At 43.2% G+C, this 17600-nt stretch overlaps 1 protein-coding gene across 5 annotated transcripts in view; it reads right to left on the bottom strand.

The window, feature by feature from the left end:
* Positions 1-15561, bottom strand: part of RNF213 (ring finger protein 213) — a 631031-nt gene extending 615470 nt beyond the window's left edge. The window contains exon 1 of one of the 5 annotated variants that reach the window (XM_073621071.1): positions 15470-15561. The gene's annotated coding sequence lies outside the window, so the exon portion shown is untranslated. Of the gene's footprint in view, positions 1-2635; positions 2800-15076; positions 15191-15429 lie in introns of those variants that run through there. The other 4 variants (XM_073621073.1, XM_073621072.1, XM_073621075.1 and 1 more) reach the window with 4 other exon arrangements.
* Positions 15562-17600: the final 2039 nt, after the last annotated feature.

The raw sequence follows: 17600 nt of genomic DNA, 5'->3' as shown, positions 1-17600 counted from the left end.
CTACGAAATTTAGAGTAATATTACACTTTTATTGTTTGACTTTAAGCATTATTAAAATCACTGCTCTTGAAAAAACGGCCGTTTTTAAAACTTTTTTTTGCATTGATTCATGTCCCCTGGGGCAGGACCCAGGTCCCCAAACACTTTTTATGACAATAACTTGCATATAAGCCTTTAAAATTAGCACTTTTGATTATTCATGCTCGTGTCCCATAGACTTTAACGGTGTTCGCGTGTTCGAACGAACTTTTTTCCTGTTCGCATGTTCTGGTGCGAACCGAACCGGGGGGTGTTCGGCTCATCCCTACTCTTGTATTATCAGCTGCTTCTAGTGGCCAAAATGCAGTATTTTTTCTCACTGAGGTATTTCAGAAAACAATACTGCATTTTGAATAAATATAAAACCTTGTGAGCCGACACCCTAAACTTAAAATATCCTAAATCACCATATAAATATAAAATGAAACTATAATAAGCTGCTCGCACTTTCCACACTTCCCCAAAATGTGATAATAACAATATATATGACACAATGTGCAGCGCTAATAAAATAAACAAACAATACTACAAATACAAATGCATAAAAACTATGTATAACATTATATATATATATATATATATATATATATATATATATATATATAACGTGACATCCTATATATAAGATAATGAAATATAAAGTGCTCGTGCTCTGCGAGTCATACTCGGTCCTTACTGGAGTATAAAATCATTCAGCAAAAGTCCAAATAACATTTGACATGTGATAATGATGTATTAATGCGGTGTGCACACGACCCCCACCAGGTGTACCCTCACTTGACGGGCTTAAATAATAAGCCTGTATTTTGATTGGTATGGACCATAAAGCACCTGCTCCTCCCGGTGATAGCCCAGCCATATATATTGATGTTATACATAGTTTTTATGCATTTTTATTTAGTACTTGTTTATTTTATTGGTGCTGCACATTGTGTCATACATAAATACTGCATTTCGGCCACTAAATGAAGCCAATGATACAGTAATTAAAGACTAAGTTCACATTTTCGGGCAGAATTTCAGTATTCATAATAATTAGAGGTCTTTTCTAATGTCTTTTATGCCATAGCTTTAAATTTGCATCTGTTCAAAATTTTAAACGCAATGCACTCCTGAACCCTGCATTCTAAGCATCACGCACTCCTGAACCCTGCATTCTGAGCATAACACACTCCTGAAATCCTGCATTCTGAGTGTAACACACTCCTGAAACCCTGCATTCTGAGTGTAACACTCCTGAAACCCTGCATTCTGAGTGTAACACACTCCTGAACCCTGCATTCTGAGTGTAACACACTCCTGAACCCTGCATTCTGAGTGTAACACACTCCTGAACCCTGCATTCTGAGCGCAAGGCACTCCTGAACCCTGCATTCTAAACTTAACGCACTCCTGAACCCTGCATTCAGAGCATAACACATTCCTGAACCATGCATTCTGAGTGTAACACACTCCTGATGCATGCATTCTGAGTGTAACACACTCCTGAAGCATGCATTCTGAGTGTAACACACTCCTGAAGCCTGCATTCTGAGCATAGCTCACTCCTGAACCCTGCATTCTGAGCGTAACACACTCCTGAACCCTGCATTCTGAGCGTAACACACTCCTGAACCCTGCATTCTGAGCGTAACACACTCCTGAACCCTGCATTCTGAGCGTAACACACTCCTGAACCCTGCATTCTGAGCGTAACACACTCCTGAACCTTGCATTCTGAGTGTAACACACTCCTGAATCCTGCAATCTGAGCATAACGCACTCCTGAACCATGCATTCTGAGTGTAACACACTCCTGAACCCTGCATTCTGAGCATAATGCACTCCTGAAGCCTGCATTCTGAGCATAGCGCACTCCTGAACCCTGCATTCTGAGCGTAACACACTCCTGAACCCTGCATTCTGAGCATAACACACTCCTGAACCCTGCATTCTGAGTTAACACACTCCTGAATCCTGCATTCTGAGCGCAGCCCACTCCTGAACTACTGCATTCTGAGGGTAATGCACTGGTGAACCCTGCACTCTTGTAATAAAATATTTGTACTCAGAACAAAATTAAGCATTAAAAAAAGAAGAAAAAGGTCGGTCTTACTGGCTTTTTTTTTTTGGAGGTGATGCCCGGTGATCTTTGACTTCATCAGTGTTTTTCAAATAGATCTCCATCTCTCAAAGGTTGCCTACCCCTGCTACAAGGTGTACTGCAATGTGTTTTCAACATGTTCTGCATTGCATCTTTTCTACAAAGTTACATGTCCTAATTTTTTCAGCACAAAATGAACAAAGCACCATTGCCACAAAATGAAGCCACAATACATAAAGCTATTTGCCTTGTCCTTGCATTGCGTAAGGCAGCCTAATTCTAACAGTGTGAATGACGCATTTTATAAAATGTATAGTGGGCCCTTTCCTGCATCGTATAATTGGTTCTGGGAGGACTCTGCCTACGGGCTCATTTAATGACATATCCCCTTCCCTTACACGCCTATGTTTACCATTGTGATCCTATCAATCTGTTATATTCTATATTGTGAAAACAATAAAACATTTTTGAACAAAGAAAGCATACCCACTTATCAGACCTATGCCCACTTACCTTTCAATCTTCACCTTGGTTGGGGTATGCCGTTAAAGTGAAAAGAAAGTCGTTTGAATCACATCAGCCTGAGCTCACTGTCAGGATGACTGTAATAAAGTATCTGTTCCTGCACTTTTATGTTAGAATTAGTTTCACTTTCATTTCTCAGCTCTACCCCACCCCTGGGGGCAGTTCTTCTAAGATACATTGATCTGAAAAGAAAGTCTCAGTGAAAATGAACCTTGACTGCTCTATGTCAGCGTTTCCCAAATTGTATCACATTCCTGGTGTTTTCCAAATGATCTCTGGTGCTTATGGCCTTTTACCAATACTCATTTGTGTACAAATCTTATAGGAACTATCATTTATACCTCTAAATAGAGCTGTCATCAGTCTCATTCCCAAAGGACCGATGGGGAGGCACAGTACTTAAAACCACTAAGTTTATAAAGAATTTAAGAAAAAAAAAAAAAAAAACAGTAAGATTGTTGAATAAAATGCTCATATATATTTCTATACTTACAAGTTTGATATTATTTCTGTTTGTAGAAAGGCATGCATTATGGCTCGTTCAGGCCTGATTCACAATTGTGCAGGTTGCATATTCTAGGTGCATTTTACGTTTTTCAATACACATCTTTAAACCATTGAAGTCTATGGAACCACAAACCATAAAAAAAAAAAAAAAAACCTGGCACTTTCCATAAAATGCACAGATGTGAACTACATCTATAGAAAACCGTGTTAAATGGACTGTAGTGTGTTTCTGCAAAACTGAAAGCGCACAAAAAAAATGCATAGGTGTGAAAGAGGCCTTACACTGCGGCCATTCAGACCACTATTCGTACACTTACAAGTGGATTCAATCTAAGCCCAGTCAAGAGCTGGTTCTAAAAGCATATACGAAGTTTTAAGCCGGCTATAAATGGTTTGAATCTTGGCCCATTCAGCAAGGACTGGCCAAGATTGGAGCCATGCAAGGACAGATTAATTGTTCCCAAGTTGATGGCTCTATCAACTTGTGTACAACCAACCTGTACAGTCCCTGACAAAAGTCTTGTCGCTTCTCTATTTTGTAGAAACCCCTGCAATTAACCAGACTTTAATTAATCAATTAGTGTTAGAAATAGCTCATATGAAAAGCTAAAGCCCTCCCAAATGATGTTTAATGCACTGAAATAAATTAGTTTCACTGAAAATAGATTTATCATTTAATCAAGACAGACAGGTCAAATTTTGGTAAGACAAAAGTTTTGTCGTCTATACAGAAATTGAACAACTTTACTGAAAATCCAAAAATATGTCAGCAAATTAAGTAGTGGTGCTGTGTGATCCAAATGTAATATCTTGTATGACTTCCATGAGCTTGAAGGACAGCATCCATGCGGTTTGGCAAGGATTCATACAATTTATTGATGAAGTCATCAGGAATAGCAAAGAAAACAGTCTTGCATGCCTCCCAGAGTTCATCAATATTCTTTGGTTTCGTCTTCCATGCTTCATCTTTCATCCTACACCACCTATGCTCAATGATGTTCATGTCTGGTGACTGGGCTGGCCAATCCTGGAGCATCTTGATCTTCTTTGCCTTAAGGAACTTTGATGTGGAGATGGAAGTATGCGATGGAGCACCATCCTGCTGCAAAATTTGGCCTTTTTTATGGTTGGGAATATAAGAGGTAGCTAAGATTTCTTGGTATTTTAGATTATTGATGTTGCCTTCCACCCTGCAGATCCCTCGCACACCCCCATACTGGATGTAACCCCAGACCATGATTTTGCCTCCACCAAACTTCACTGTTTTCTGGGTAAATCTTGGCTCTATGCGGGTTCCAGTATGTCTCCTGCAATATTTGTGTCGACTGTGGTGTGATTCAACAGAAGATTCATCTGAAAAATCCACCTTCTGCCACTTTTCCAGAGTCCATCCTTTTAGCAGGCTGTGGCCCTTGGCAAATGCCACACGTTTTTTCAATTGTCTTTTGTTTAGTGCTGGCTTATGGGCACTGTTTCGACCATGAAGGCCATTTCGAGACAGAATCCAACAAACTGTTCTGGTTGACACAGGGACTTCAGGTGACCAGGTCTCGTGGAGCTCTGCTGCAGTGGAAAATGGGCTGGCCTTGGATTTTCGAGCCAACAAACGGTCCTCTCAAGCAGTTAGCTTGCGGGGTCGGCCTGACCTGGCCTTGTCCAAAATGTCTCCAGTCTCTTCAAATCTTTTTTTTATCCTCTGAACTTGACGCTGAGACACATTGAAGGTGTCTGCCACATCAGCAGTGGATCTGGTCTTCAGCCTCTTGATAATCAACACTTTAGTCTCCGGGTGAATCTTAGGCATGTTTGCAGAGGTCTAGTTGCAGTTGAGAAGGTCTAGTGTACTGGTGTTCTTTTTATACACACCTGAGACCTAATCGATCCATTATTAGTCACAGGTGAAGCTCATATAACAAGGCGACAACACTTATGTCTTGGCAAAAATTGACTCAATGGGCTTTACCAAGCTGTGAATATTAGAGTACTTTTTGTCAGTTTCGTTTTGCACTGAAACATTATTACAAAAGCTGTTTGGATTAAAATGACGCATTTTTTTGTAACAAAATCTTGATTAGAAATATATTTTAGCGGCACTTCAGGTCAATTTGCACACAAGCGACAAGACTTTTGTCAGGGACTGTAGGATTTTTCATGGCAATAGTCACTGTGTGTTTTCCCAGCTGGGACGGCTCTCCCCACTGGGAGAACACTGGTTATTGGACTGTTGGGGGAAATCAAGCGATTTTCTTTACTGCAACTGAAAATCACTCCATCTATGGCCACCTTAAAGTGATTGTAAAGGCTCGTTATTTATTTTCTTATAAAAAATAACAAACATGTTATACTTACCTCCTCTGTTGTAGTGGATTTGCACAGAGCAGCCTGGATCCTCTTCCCGAGTCCCTCTTCTGTGATCCTGGCCCCTCCCTCCTGTTCAGTGCCCCCACAGCAAGCAGCTTGCTATGGGGGCACCCAAGCCAAGTCACAGCTCCCTGTGTCCATTCAGACATGGTGCCCCGACCTGGCCCTGCCCCCTCTCTCCCCTGATTGGCTAGCTGACTTTGACAGCAGCAGGAGCCAATGGCGCCACTGCTGTGTCTCAGCCAATTAGGAAGGAGAATCTCGGACGGCTGAGACACTTGTGGACATCGCTGGACAGAGTGGGACCTCAACTAAGTATTAGGGGAGCTGCTGCACACAGAAGGCTTTTTATCTTAATGCATAGAATGCAACAAGATAAAAAACCTTCTGACTTTACAACCTCTTTAAGGGTTCAGACTTTGCAGCTGGAGAGCAGTGCATCGTGGTATGCCTGTTGAATCGCTATCTACATAGTATAGACCACCATTACCTGCTATCTTCTATGGCTCTGCAGTTCAGCGATCAGTTCTTCTTGACTCAATACGGTGTGAATGATGCCATTATTTTCACTGCTTTTTAGCACTGTGTGGAATAGCCTAGTTAAAGCAAAACTTCTTTAAAAAAAAAAACAGGAAGCTTCGCTTATCCTTCCCCTCCCCCCTTCCTCTATCCTTTTTGGATATTTTTATTAAGGGGAAGGGGGGGGAGACATAGGTACCTAGTTCTGACAGGTACCCACAATCTCATAGGCAATCCCAGTGGAAGTTTGCCCCCTCCCTGCCTGCAACTTCCTTGGACACATCATAGGTCCCAGGAGGCTGAGGGACCATTCACAGCACACAGTGTGGCTTACACATGCGCAGTGGGAACCCGGCTTTGATGCCACAGTAAGTAACAGCAAACTTTCCTTGGTTAGCAAGCTGGGGTTGGAGACCCAAAGACCGGCAAAGAACTGGCACAGATTTAGGACAAAAATATATAAACCTTGCGCCAAAAAATAAGTGTGAACAATTAAATAGGGGCTGCTATCCCCCAAACTAGATAAGTATTCTAGTGCAAGTGAAAAATGTATATGGTGGGGGGCGCTAGGTGTATGTTGACGGTGAACTAAATTGCATATGAAATGTTATACTCAAACAAGATTATTGAATACACATCGGTGTGCCATACAGAAATACTAGATATATGTATAGAACTGAATACCAAAAGTGCATATTACAAAAGAATAACAACCATGCAGTCCCTGCATGTATTGGAAAATAATGTCCTTGTGAAAAAAAACAATATAACAATCCCAATGGAAAAAATAAAAAAAAAGAGTCCACGTGCAAGTGAAAAATAATATGCAGATCGATATATGTGAATCTTCTACTGTTGCAAAATATAATATACAAATCGATATATGTGAATCTTCCCCTGTGTGGATGAACAACCTTCACCAGCTATGTTAAACACCCAAAGTGCACTGTAAGCGGATGTCCGCTTACCAGAAGATGTTGACCTTTTTAATTAAAAAGAGGTCAAATAAAGCCTTTAGCAAGAAATGGCTTGCTGCCATAGTATGGATAAGCCTTGTGGGTAACCTTTTCCTCTCCCCAGTAGAACGTAAGGGAAATATGTAGAAGGATACAAGAAGGACTAAAATAGTGTAATCCCATTTATTGATATAACGATTAAAAACAAAAAGCCAAATGGCTGCTTACATTTAGAAGTGCCCTCGCCCGGCACTGAGGCTGTACCGCTCGTAAAGTTCTAAAGGCTCCGCTCTGCGTGTGGTAGCTGGCGTGCGCTTCACCAACAGCCACCGACAACCACAGGGACCGGAATAATGGATCGAAATTGCGTAACCATGCACGCCTCGACGTACGTTTTGATTCCCGTCTTCAAGAGACGCCAATCAGTGCCCACAATTGCCACCAGTGCCCACAAGTGACAGCAATCAGTGGCCATTAGTGATGCCAGTCAGTGCTGGCTATCACTGCTGCCCATCATTGCCGCCCATCTGTGCCCACCAGTTCTGCCCATCTGTGCCGCCTATCAGTGCTCAGTGCCACCTATCAGTGCCCATAAGTGCGGCATATTCGTGCCTCCTCATCAGTGCCACCTAATCAGTGCCCATACATGCCGCCCCATCAGTGCCCATCAGTGGTGCCTCATCAGCGCCCATCATTGAAGGAGAAAAATTAGTTATTTACAAAATTCACTGACAAAAACTAAGAAAACTTTTTTTTTTTTCAAAACTTTTGGTCTTTTTTTCTTTTTTGGAGTGATTAAATACCACCAAAAGAAAGCTCTATTTGTATGAAGAAAATGATAAAAAATTTGACATGGTTACAGTGTAGCATGACTGTGCAATTGTCAAAGTGTGACAGTGCTGAAAATTGAAAAATGGCCTGGGCAGGAAGGGGGTGTAAGTGCCCTGTATTGATGTGGTTAAAGGGTTTGTAAAGGTGCAGTTGTTTTTTTAAATAACAAACATGTCACACTTACCTGCTCTGTGCTCTCTTCTCGGGTCCCCTGATGGCACACCTAGCAACTCCCCCCTGCCAAGTGCCCATATAGCAAGCTGCTTGCTCTGGAGGCACTTATGCGTGCTCGCTCCTGAGTCAGCTCTGTCTGTCTTTGAGAAACACAGAGCACGGCTCGACCCACCTCATTGGCTGTGATTGAAATCTGCGAGAGCCAATGAGCAGGCAGAGACCTGGGAGAGCTTCTGCTCTAATGCACATCACTAGATCGGGATTGGGCTCAGGTGAGTATAAGGGGGAGGGGAGGGGCGCTGCACACTGAAGGTTTTGTTATTACCTTAATACAGAGAATGCACGAAGGTCAAAAACCTTCAACCTTTAGAACCAAAGTATACCACTGAAATCAGGTTGTTGGATTTTGAAAAACTTATTCACATTTGTGGCCTGGTTATAAAAGAAATAGGTGCCTCCCTTAACCTAACATGACTGGCGAAAGGGGATGTTCACATGCTGTGGCCGCGATGCTTTGCTTCATGGCCTGGGGCAAAAATGACACCCTCTGTCACGATCAACAGACAGTACCGCCTCTGCACATTACCCATTAAAGTGAATTAGTGATGTCGGCCCAGGATTCTTTGGATCGCCTGAGAACCTCCACCGCAGAACAGAAACGTTTCTTTACATGGTGTTTTTTGAAGAGGGGGAGAAGACAGGCCGCCTGTTGGCAAAAATTGCTAGGGCACAGCAGTCCTCCCCAGTTATTGGAGCCATAAACTCCTCTACTGGATGGGTAGTTAGTGACCCGCATCAAATTGTCATAGAATTATCATCATTTTACTCTGACCTATATGGCGCCCGAGATAACTACTCCCCTGAGTCACTAGCGCACTACCTTACCTCTGCCCACCTCATTTTCTGTGGCCCGTCTAGAATCGGATGCCGCGCTTACTCTCGATGAGTTCCAGAAGGCGGCATGTTCCTTCCCCACATGCAAAGCCCCTGGGGACGATGGTATTCCCATGGAGGTTTACACCACCTATAAGGAGACGATCCTGCCCAGGTTGCTGGAGGTTTTCAATGCCTCTATCGAGGTGGGCTCCCTGTCTGTTTCGATGTCTAGGGCAAATGTTGTATTGCTGTATAAACCGGGAAAGGATCCCCTGGACCCTAGCTCTTACAGGCCCATTTCTCTGCTACATTGCAATGTGAAGGTCTTGGCACTGGGGGTGAACAAATGTATCCTGTCCATTATACCAGTGTTTCTCAACTCCAGTCCTCAAGGCGCCCCAAAAGGTCATGTTTTCAGGCTTACCATTATTCTGCACAGGTGATTTGATCAGTTTCATTGCCTTAGCAATTACCACAGCTGTTTCATCTGAGGGAAATCCTGAAAACATGACCTGTTGGGGCGCCTTGAGGACTGGAGTTGAGAAACACTGCATTATACATTCCAACCAAGCAGGGTTCATGCCTCAAAAGTTCACAGCCACCAATCTCAGGAGGTTGTTCCTGAATATGCAGACACAAGCAGACAATATGGGACAGAGAGTACTTCTTTCCCTAGATGCAAATAAAGCATTTGAGAGCATCAGCTGGCCATACCTCTGGGCGATACTGTCCAAGTTTGGATTTGGTGATTGTTTCATCTCATGGGTTCGCCTTCTATATAGTTCAACCCAAGCAGCGATTAGAATATCTGATAGACAGTCACCATCTTTTGCATTGGGCAGGGGAACTAGGCAGGGATGCCCCGTCACCCCCTGCTCTTTGCCATAGCAATCGAGTCCCTGGCCACCCTAGTACGCAATAGCTCACATATCACCAGGTTTCAGTATGGTGAATTGCATGAGAAGATCATGCTATAGGCTGATGATATGTTGCAGTTCCTAGGAGAAACTTCCTTATCATTGAATAGTGTCATGTCCATAAACTTGGAGTTTGGGCGGTTCTTGGGTCTCACTATTCGTTGGACCAAGTCGGCATTAATGTTGTTAGATAACGCACCTGGACAGGCAGCGTCTATTCCCTGCTCCATCCCTTTAGTGTCCTCTTTTAGATATCTGGGTATACAAGTCTCTCCTGTTGTCATGGAACACTGCCGTCTTAATGTGCACTTGCTGCTTGCCCGGTTTAGGCTCTGTTTCCACTAGTGCGACTTTTCATGCGACTTGGGACTGAAAAGTCGCATGACAAATTGTTTCCAATGATTTCCAATGAGTACCGTTCATATCTGTGCGACTTCAAGTCGCAGCGACTTCAAAGTAGTCCCTGCACTACTTTGGTCCCACTTTGATGCGACTTGAGGTCCATAGATACAGGCATTGCTTCAAATCGCGGTAAAAAGTCGCGGTAAAATCGCGGTAAAAAATCGCGGCAAAATCGCGCGACTTTGGGGACGCACTAGTGGAAACATAGCCTTAAAGATAAAATTTATATCTGGAATAATCTCAAAATGTCTCTGGCAGGAAAAACGAATTTAATTAAAATGATACTTATGCCCCAACTTCCATATGCCTTGCATAACTCTCCTGTGGTGGCCCCCTTGAAAACGCTTTGTGCGATTAATTCCCTTTTCAGGCTTCTACTACTCTATTTCTTAATGGCACCTCAAATGCGCCTAGCAGACTTGTGTTTTGTCATGTGAAAACACACAAGGCTCACCCTTCAAAAAAGGTGCAGAAGCTACTTTGGCGCATTTGCAGCACATAGGGCAGCTCATTCAAGGGATTTGGGGAGCCTATAGCTCCTTGCAGTAATATATAAAGAGTCCAACAATCTGGTTGTACCCAAGTTGATCGATGGATTGACTTGAGTACAATCAGCCTGCCCATACAACAGATATAAAAAGTCTACACATCCCTGTAAAAATATCAGATTCCTGTGATGGAAAAAAAAAAAAGAGACAAAGATAAATCATTTCATAATTTTTTCCACCTTTAATGTGACCTATAAACTGTACAACTCAACTGAAAACTTTTATCGGGGGGTAAAAATAAAATAATGTGGTTGCATAAGTGTGCACACCCACTTATAACTGGGGATGTAGCTGTGTTCAGAATTAAGCAATCACATTTTAAGCTCCATTTGTGGGGAAAAAAAGAACAAATTTTATTTGGGTACAGCTACGCATGACCGTGCAACTGTCAGTTAAAGTAACGCAGTGCCCTATCACAAAAAATGGCCTGGTAATGAAGAGGGGTAAACCGTCTGGAGCTGAAGTGGTTACGGGGATCAGGGAGGGGGCAGTAAAACCATAGATCAACCACCTATTTTTACCACCCCCTGAGCGCAAACCAGCCCTAAATAGCTAAAACAGTCAGGTTTGAGTGTATATAAAAAAAATAAAAAAAAAAAAAAAACTGAAATACATATTTATATATCATTTATTTTAAAACAAACTAATCTCGGAGCGTTGCTCAGCCATTGTTGGGAATCTATGTATTCTTTGAATATATACAAAGCTTATTGCAAATTGCTGAGCCTAGGCTGTTCCAGGAGCAGGATGGGAAGGTTCCTGTCGTGTTTACCAAACACGCTATATACTGCATGTAGGCATGTATACTGCATGTACTGCGCCTGCGCAGTAGATGGGGGTCCTTATCCGCCGAGAGGAACTTTCTCGGCAGAACACCGTCCCTCAACAGAGCTCCTGGCTCCTCCCCTTCTTGAGAGCCCCGTCGGAGAAGGACTCTCCCGTGTCCATTGAAACAGACAGGACTCAGCTCCGCCCCCTGCAGCATTGGATTTGATTGACAGCAGCAGGAGCCAATCGCTGCGCTGCTATCAATCTATCCAATCAGAACCTGAGACACTGGCTGGAGCGGGAGTGCTTGTCCCTGGCGCAGGAACGATCGGGCTCAGGTAAGTAAAAGGGAGGCTCTGGGGGGCTGGTGCACTACAAGAGGTTTTTTTCACCTCAATGCATAGAATGCATTAAGGTGAAAAACCGCGAGGGTTTACAACCCCTTTATTTACCTACATTATTATTTATCACCATTATGGCAGCACTTCTTTATGAATTTGTTTGCAACAATATTGCCACAAGTAAACATTTTGCACCTAAGAACTACCTGAATTTGACAATAAATGAATTAAAATTTTGCAGGGTTTTCAGGAATTGGGTGCAAAGCTTCCAATTATATACATGCACCAAAAATGCCTCGCAAACGCTTAACTGAATGCCCACCAATGTCTATTTAAGGCTCCTTTCACACGGGGCGGACTTCGTCTCAACCACTAGGGAGTAGGGGATATGTCTGCTGATCTCAGCAGAGAGGACAGATGAAAGGTCCGTGTCTGCTAAGTTTATGCAGAGTAGACAGGGACAAAGCCCACTCTGCTTTATGGGCGGCCGGGTGTAAATGGACTCCACTTTTCGTTTACACTCGATTGCCCTCCGGTCTGATCTGCCTAGACAGAAGAGGATGGATCCCCTTCCATTTTTTTTTTTTTTTTTTTTTTTGCAGACTAGTCTGAATCAAGAGGTTGGCGGGTGTAAACGGGCACAAGTCCGCTTACACCCGCCAGTTCATATGGGTGAATGGACCATCCAATCAGATCCAACTGAAAAACTGACAGGCGAACCCGATCAGACCTGCCATGTGAAAGGGGTCCAAGGTTTCTTTCACATCTTTCAGCAGGCTCTGAAAAGCGATTCATGGTGAATCACTTTTCAGATCACCAGTTAAAGCCGTTTTAAAAGAATGGCTACAGCACGGTCCTGCTCACTTTAAGGCCCGGTTCACACCTATGCATTTTTTAGTGCATTTTCAGTTTTTCAGAAACACACTACAGTCCATTTAACATGGTTTGCTATGGGTCACATTCACATCTCTGCAATTTATGGAAAGGGCCAGGGACTTTTTTCTGGTTTTTGGTTCCATAGACTTCAATGGATCAAAAACAAACAAACTGCAACTTGCGTAGTTATAAAAAGGCCAGGAGCGTTAGGTGTAGAAAGCTGTAGAATGAGTTTTGCAGTGTTTCTTAGCAAAACTATACTCCCACAAAAGCTTATGGCTCAAAAATACTGATAAACGATGAATAGCCGGATTTTTTTTTTTTTTTTTTGCGTTTTTCAGCATTTTTAAGCTTTTACCCACTAGTTCTGTTTTTTTTCCAGCCAGAAAAAGCCGATAACAGCCTATGTGTGCATGGACACATAGGATAACATGTTGCGGAGTTTACTGGCTGCAGAAAAGAAAATGCCTTAAAGAGGAACTGCAGCCTGCTCACATAATTTGTAATAAAAACATCTTTGCCATTCTGAAGCTTCCCTCCAACCACTTTGCATATTATTTTATATATACTGTGATTCTGTACTTGCCAAATATGCTGTAGAAATCTCCCTCCACTGAGTCTGGCTGCAACCATTTTAACTGTGGGAAGCTGAAGCTGCTGCTTGTTCATTTCCTGGATTTACACAGAGCCACACCTCCAGCTCTGCAGCCCTAATTGGCCCTCTTATGACTCATTCCTGGCAAACTCTCACGAAAGTGAGAGAGAGCTGTGCATGATGTCATAAGCCTAGGCTTTTTACCAGACAAGAAACTGGAAGTGGGCTGTATAAGGTATTTACTGGCAGAAAAAAAATGTTTTACTATCTAAAGTTAAAACAAGGGCAGAAGATTTAATAGATGGAAAGTTGAAAAAAGGACTGAAGTTCCGCTTGAAGACAAAAGCAGCAGCTGTAAAAACGTCCGGTGTGCATGAGGCCTAAAGCTGCGAGTAGACAGGCTCTTGATTGCAAAAGAGACATTCAAAAAGTCTCTTCTGCAATAAAATAAACATACCTGGTAGTTCACAATCCTCTGCAGAATCAATGTACACTGAGCTGCACATGCGCAGCTCATCTTACATTTTACGCACAGTGACAGCGTGCCAGAATCAGTGACTCTAATGCATTATGTCATCCCACACCCTCCAATCAAGACAGCCAGCATCCAGAAAAAGCAGAGGAGAAGGTGCCAGCGCCAGTGAGGGACCTTGCAGGTAAAGATGGGTTTGAGCATGTTTGAAATCCCATGTACCCGATCCCGCCAGGAAGCCGACACTGCACACAACTAATCACAGGCAGTTAGACCTTTCCTGGTCCGCGGCTGCAGAGATCAGCAAAATGTCTCACGGCCTGTGATTAGCTATGTGCAGTGTTGGCTTCCTGGCGGGATCAGGCATGTGGGATTTCGAACACGCCCGAGCCGATCTCTACTTGCAGGCATTGTACTACAGGGGTGTACTCTTGCTTTCAGTTCCACTTTAAAGGGTAGGTTCACCTTTACAGAAAAATCTGTAAAGTGAACTTACACAGAACCCCGTCCTCACACACCCCCACCCCCCATCCCGCTGACCTGGATCGCAGCAATCTCCCATTCTGAGCCCTGCTATAGCCCCCCCCCCCGGGCTTAGAAATCCCCTCGGCATCCACGCGTCTTCTTCCCAGCTGACAGGACAGGTTACGCAGCTTCTGATTGGTCGATGGCACCAACCAATTAGAATTAAGGATGAGCTCAGGCGTGTTCGCAAACAGCACGTGCAGAGCTCGCCAGGAAGTTGGCACTGCAGGGCGCTAATCACAGGTAGTGAGACATTTCCCGATCTCTGCAGCCGCACGTCAGGACAATGTCTCACTGCCTGTGATTAGCGCTCCCCAGTGACGACTTCCTGGCGGGCTCTGCACGTGCTGTTTGCGTACACGTCTGAGCTCATCCATAATTAGAATGCTCCAAAACGTTCCTCCTGACAGGGTACATTTTGGAGATTCAGCTGCGGGGATTTCTAAGCCCTGGACTCCTGAAGCGGAAATACCGGGGGCTCAGAACGGGAGATCGCCACAATCCAGGTCAGCGGGAGGGGGGATGAGGAGGGGGACCTGTGTAAGTTCACCTTACAGATTTTTCTGTAAAGGTGGACTTACCCTTTAATGGGAACTTTTGTCAGGCGCAAACTCAACATACCAAATCAACAAACTTGTGTGCCACAAAGCAACACGTACGTACAATAAACAGCAATAGTGGCGGCCACTACCGCAACGCAAACTGCAAATGTGAATGAGGCCTAAAAGCACTAGATCACACTACGGACAGTAAAAACTTACGTGGTGAGCGGGGTGATGCTTTTCCAGGAAATGCTAATGCACAAATTACGACGATCACATGACTGAACTTTGAACAGAAGTGATACCATATCGTTATATGAGAGTTTTAAACTCTATGTTTGCATTGTGGGCATGTCCAGCAGTATAGTGTAAACACAGATCTGCTTTTCCTGGAAAGCTATGCTGCTACTTGTATAGTGTTAACACAGACTGCCAAAGACACACCACACTGTGTGCATTTCATCAAACAACAAAGACAGAAATACACACTGAGATCTGATCTGAAGAGTGTACATTTACAGCCCATGATATCTTCTATCAGATCAACCTGATCAGTTATTAGTGACACATACCAACAGGACAGATTAGATGCACACTGACAATTCCACCCACCAGCCTATAGAAAATGCACAGCATCCAGCTAGCAACACTTCCGTCTTCACATGGAGGAGACTAGCAGTGGATCAGGTGATCATCAAGCAACCAATCAGCACTGAATATGTAAATGTATTGTTCAGTGGTAATCCTCTTATATTAAAGGGACATAAGTTTAAAAACTGTATGAGCTGACTTGGGAAAGTTACAAATATAGAATACATACACTTTATATAATTATGGAATACTCTGCAGCCTTGAGGCTTGTTGCCGATATTATTCGAAAGCAAATCCAGCATTTTTTTTTCTTCATTTTGATGGAGCGGGAAAGGATAAGCCTCTATAACTGAGGCCATACACACTTTAATAAATTATTGATCTCTTTCCCCATCTTCTGAATAATCAATTCATAGTCCCTGTTGATCAATATTCAACACACAGAAAAGTGAATTTTCATAAATTGTCATTTGCATCTGTTACCACAATGCAATTTCATAGTCTGATCGAAATACAATCATATGATCAAAGTACTTTGGTGCAACAAAATGTTTGATAATATTCAGCCCTGGCCTCACTTTGATCAAATCTGATCAACACTAAAGTTGGATACACACTATACAACTTTTGTTGTTCAATTTCCTTTAGATTTACCATCAACTATGTAATGCAAGGGCATACCTTCCAACTTTTTGAGATGGGAATGAGGGACACCTATCAGCAAAAGTATGCAGGCATAGGACACCCCCCCCCCCCCCCCGCCATGCCCCCTTTAAGGAGAATTGTACAAAAAAAAACAAGATTGGTTAAACCCACAAGTGGTTTTTTTTACTACTATTATTCCTTTATATTGGCTCTTGGAATTTACAAATGTAGCAATTTAGAAATCAGATGAAAGGTTTAGCGCTGGAAAACACTTTTTGATGGATAAAAAGTGCATTTTTTATACAACTATATGGATCAGACCAAAATGAGGGACAAATGAGGAGGAATGAGGGACAGAGGGACATTGCTCCAAATCAGGGACAGTCCATCGAAATGAGGAACAGTTGGGAGCTATGCAAGGGCCTGCCTGATTGCATACAAATTGAAAGTGTTTAGGTTTGACCTCCTATCTGAGGGTTGCACAGGGGGTCTGCCGGTGGTGCCTGGGCACACCCTAATCACCCTGGGCGGAGCAGACTCCCCCTGCTGATATTTTACCAAAGCCCCCTAAAGGGGCTCCAAACAAATTGTAAGAAACAAAAAATAAATAAAATTAATAAACATAAAAAACTACTGACTCCATCCACTGCTCTACTGACAAGTCCACAGCCCTACTAACACCGTCCATGGTTTAATACATTTGGGTGCACACCCTAATACAATAGGCTGCGCACACCCTTTGCCTCTTATTATATGGTTTTGGTAAATCTAAAGGAAACAATCTAAAGAAAATTGTATAGTGTGTATCCAGCTTCAACCTAGGTTCACACCTATGCGATGCGGGAACCAGCACAATTACAGTGCTGGTTCCCACATCGCATCTCTCCTGCAGGCAGTTCACACTGCCCTCTGCGAACCGCTGCGGGTGTCATTACAATGTTAATGACACCCCTAGATCGGTTCACAGATCGCAGTGCGAACTGTGGATTCGGACAGAAATGTGTGAACACCCATGCGATCTGACTTCAGTGCGGGAAAAAAAAAAAGTCCCTGCACCTTTTTTGCAAATCCAATGCAAGTTCAGCCAAACAACTGTATGGCTGAACTCACATTGCACAGACATCACATGTGATCGGCACAGCAGTGCGGGTGCAAATCACATGCGATGTCCTGGATACACACTATACAACATTCGTTGTCCAATTTTCTTTAGATTTACCTTCAACTATGTAGTGCAATGGCCTGCCTGATTGCATACAAATTGAAAGTGTTTCGTTTTGACCTCCTAGTATATGGTTTTGGTAAATCTAAAGGAAAAAAACATTTTAGAAAATTGTATAGTGTGTATCCAGCTTAAAGCGGAGTTCCACCCATTTAAAAGTCAGCAGCTACAAAAATTGTAACTGCTGACTTTTAATAATTAGACACTCACCTGTCCCACGGTCCAGCGATGCGAGCACATGAAGCCTCCCTCCTCTCCCTCTCCTCTTCACAAGCGGGCATGCAC

This window comes from Aquarana catesbeiana, linkage group LG03 (assembly GCF_042186555.1).
Source record: "Aquarana catesbeiana isolate 2022-GZ linkage group LG03, ASM4218655v1, whole genome shotgun sequence".
Taxonomy (NCBI): Eukaryota; Metazoa; Chordata; class Amphibia; order Anura; family Ranidae; genus Aquarana; species Aquarana catesbeiana.
This window is presented reverse-complemented; position numbering and strand designations above follow the sequence as displayed.